The 4,065-nt window shown below is 38.1% G+C and overlaps 1 non-coding gene across 1 annotated transcript; it reads left to right on the forward strand.

Moving 5' to 3' along the window:
- The first annotated feature begins 70 nt into the window (after positions 1 to 70).
- On the forward strand, positions 71 to 143 carry TRNAT-UGU. Its single transcript has one exon. It is a non-coding gene; the product is annotated as a tRNA-Thr (tRNA).
- The last annotated feature ends 3,922 nt before the right edge of the window (positions 144 to 4,065 follow it).

Raw genomic sequence — 4,065 nt, forward strand, 5'->3', positions numbered from 1 at the left:
GAATAGTCGTATCCATTGCTATTTGATCTATTGTGGTTAGTAAGATCGGTGAATTAGGTGAAGTATGTGAGCCTGCTTAGCTCAGAGGTTAGAGCATCGCATTTGTAATGCGATGGTCATCGGTTCTATTCCGATGGTCGGCTTTTCTCTATTTATTTTATTCGATGTTTTACATGAATGATAATGCATCTTTGAAATCAAAGAATATTGAAAAAAAATGTCTTCCTCTTGTGGCAAAAGCCATTGATTTATTATGCTATAGGAATTTACAACTATGTTACGAAAAGAATTCTTTTCTTTTTCTATATATAGAATATAAAAATCTGGATATTTATCCAACTCATCTCATTATTCTTTAATAGAATAATACTTCAGTAAATTTCGCTTTATTTCGAGTTTAGTTCATTTTTAGTTTAGGTTTATTCTGTAGAATGAAATTTCATCAATAAGAATTAATAACTATCTTTGTAGCTCCAAAATGTTTCAGTTTATGCTCCTACCTATTATCTGGATATACCAAGAAATATGTACGGTCTAATGAGGCTACTATGAAATATTTACTCATGGGTGGGGAAAGCTCTTCTATTCTGGTTCATGGTTTCTCTTGGCTATATGGTTCATCTGGGGAAGAGATCGAGCTTCAAGAAATAGTGAATGATCTTATCAATACACAAATGTATAATTCCCCAGGAATTTCAATTGCGCTCATATTCATCACTGTAGGAATTGAACCGTACTAAAATTCAAACGTGTGCCCCAAGCTTTATGTAAACCTTCCCAAAATCGAGACGTAAAACGTGGGTCTTGATCGGAGGTAATCGATATAGGTGTGCCATGAAGACGCACAATCTTACGTTGGAAAATTCCTGTCAATTTATCAATTGACCAAGTTTGTCGGACAGGAAGAAAATGAGCCGATTTTGTGAGTCGGTCAACCACTAACCAGATTGCATCGTGTTTCAAGATCATACGGGGTAATCTGACTACGAAATCCACAGTTATGTGCTCCCATTTCCATTCCGAAATGTTCAACGATTGGAAAACACCACCCGGACGTTAATGTTCAATTTTAACTTGTTGACAAGTGAGACAACGAGCTACAAAGTCGGCGATATCTCGCTTCATTCCAATCCACCAGAAATGGTTCCTCAAATCATGATACATTTTTGTTGTGCCAGGATGAACTGAAAACATAGAGTTATGAACTTCGGTCAAAATTAGATCTCTAAGCTCTGAGTTATTCGGAACACAAAGACGATCCTGAAACCATAACACGTGATCATCATCCATTCTGAACTCTGAACTAGAATTCTCTTGTGCCTGCTGGAAATTTGCCCATAATTCACTATCATTTTGCTGGGCTTCTTTGATCCGAGAGATTATAGTCGGTTCTACCATTAGATTCGATAGAATTTCCGTTTGTGAACTCGGATAGATTTTTAGTCCGAACCGTTAGATTTCTAAATCCAACTCCGTAGAAACAATTAAAGAAAAAACTTGTTCCACAGCTTTACGGCTTAAAGCATCGGCGACTACATTAGCTTTGCCCGGATGATACTGTATCCGAACATTGTAATTTTTCAGAAGTTCGAGTCACCTTCGTTGACGCATATTTAACTCTTTTTGAGTAAAGATGTATTTGAGACTTTTATGGTCAGTAAAAACTTCACAGGTCTCACTGTACAAATAGTGACGCCAGATCTTGAGTGCGAAGATCACTGCAGCCAATTCGAGATCATGAGTCGGATAATTGACCTCATAAGGCTTTAATTGACGAGAACCATATGCGATCACTTTTTCATGTTGCATAAGAATACAACCAAGACTTTTCTTTGAAGTATTATTTGTAACTTGAAACCCACCATTGCCAGACAACAATACAAGAATAGGTGCGGTAACCAATCGATGCTTCAATTCCTCAAAACTAGATTCTTGTTCGGAACCCCAATTGAATTTGACTCTTTCTCGGAGTAATTGGGTCAATGGCAGAGATATTTTAGAGAAACCTTCAACGAATCGTCTGTAATAACCAGCCAGACCCAGAAAACCACGAACTTAAGATACGTTCATAGGTCGTGACCAATTAGTGACGATTTCAATTTTCGTCGGATCGACTTTGACACCTTCGGCGGAGATTACGTGTCCGAAAAAAGACACTTGATCGAGCCATAATTCACATTTGGAAAGTTTTGATTCCAATTTTTTTGTTCGAAGAGTCTCCAAAACAATTTGAAGATGTTGATCATGTTGTTTTCTTGATTTTGAGTAGATCAGGATGTCATCAATAAACACGATAACAAATTCATCGAGATAATCTTTGAAAACCCGATTCATAAGATCCATAAAGACCGCTGGAGCATTAGTTAGCCCAAAAGGCATTGCTWAGAATTCGTAGTGCCCATAGCGAGTTCTAAATGCGGTTTTCAGAATATCAGAATCTCGGATACGAAGTTGATGGTACCCGGACCGAAGATCAATTTTGGAAAAGTATCATGCCCCTTGTAATTGATCGAACAGATCATCGATTCTCAACAACGGATACTTGTTACAGATCGTTACTTTATTAAGTTCCCAATAATCGACACAAAGACGCATCGTACCGTCTTTATTTTTAACGAAATGAACTGAGCTCTCCAGGTTGAAACACTAGGCCGAATGAAATCTTTCTTCAATAGATCATCAAGTTGAGTTTTAAACTCTTTCATTTCAGTTGGAGCCATTCGGTAGGGAGCCTTGGATATAGGAGAAGCTCTCGGGACTAGATCGATGGTAAATTCAACTTCCCGTACCAGTGGTATACACGGTAAATCGTCGGGGAACACATCAAGATATTCAGAAACAACAGGTATGGATGCAGAAGTAGGAAATACCTGATCGAGATCTTGTAGAGCAGCAAGAAAACTTTCATTGCTTTGCCACATATATTGTTTCACAGTAATAGAGACTACCGTACTAACATCTTTTTTTGGAGTACCTCCTTGGAAGATTGCCTCCGGGTTGTCTATATCCCCAAACAGAATTTGTTTGGCATTACAGTCTATTGTTGCCCGGTGGCGTGACAACCAGTCCATACCCAATATTAAATCGAAGTAGGACATATGCATTGGAAGCAAAGTGACCTCTCGTATGCAGTCCCCAATAAGCAACAGAYAGTTGGAAAAACGAGTTAGCACACAAATTGAACCACCCATTGGAGTAGATATTACCATTGGAAATTCAGTGGTTTGCTCATACGGTTTTAATCGGGATTCTAATTGTTCAGAAACAATTGAGTGTGTCCCACCAGTATCAAACAAAACATAAACAGATAAATCAATTAATTTAACATGACCCGAAATCATACCCGCTTGAGATTTGCTGCCAGGTAATGCAAAGACTCGTCCACTAGTACTTGGTTGTTTACCATTCCCTTTGTCAGTTTGGATCCGAGCTTTGGGACAATATTTTGCCATGTGACCTTGTTCTCGACAATTGAAACAGAAACCGGTCATCTTTAAGCATGAACCCGGTCGATGTCGAAGATTGCATCGATCACAATTAATAACAGGGCTAGAAACATTTTGACTCCCACTACTAGACAACACTGGAAGTCGTGGCGTGAATAGATTCGAGCCTTTTTGCGTATCGTTACTCGACTTTGATTTTACAAAACGAGGGTTGCTTCGGGAGCAAGATTCAAATCTGTGTTTCTTATTGTCAAAGCGCGAAGTTAACCGTTGTTGTCGTGACCGATCAATATTCTTTTCCGCATCGGCCACTTCATTAACGGTATTGAAAGAATGATTCAAAAAACGATCTTTATATCTCTAGTTCAAAGTCCATTTAATGGAAATTGAGAAGGACTGAGGTTTTTGTTTGTTAAACCTTTCAAGCCATATATATGTGTGTGTGTGTATATATATATATATCCCATTGGTTACCCGAACTGAATTTAGGAATTCCAGTATTAGGTGTAAAAACAGGATTTGGGTTCGAATGAAATATATATATATACATATATATCCCATTGGTTACCCGAACTGAATTTAGGAATTCCAGTATTAGGTGTAAAAACAGGATTTGGGT

Source organism: Cynara cardunculus, assembly GCF_001531365.2.
Source record: "Cynara cardunculus var. scolymus isolate 2C chromosome LG 8, CcrdV1, whole genome shotgun sequence".
Taxonomy (NCBI): Eukaryota; Viridiplantae; Streptophyta; class Magnoliopsida; order Asterales; family Asteraceae; genus Cynara; species Cynara cardunculus.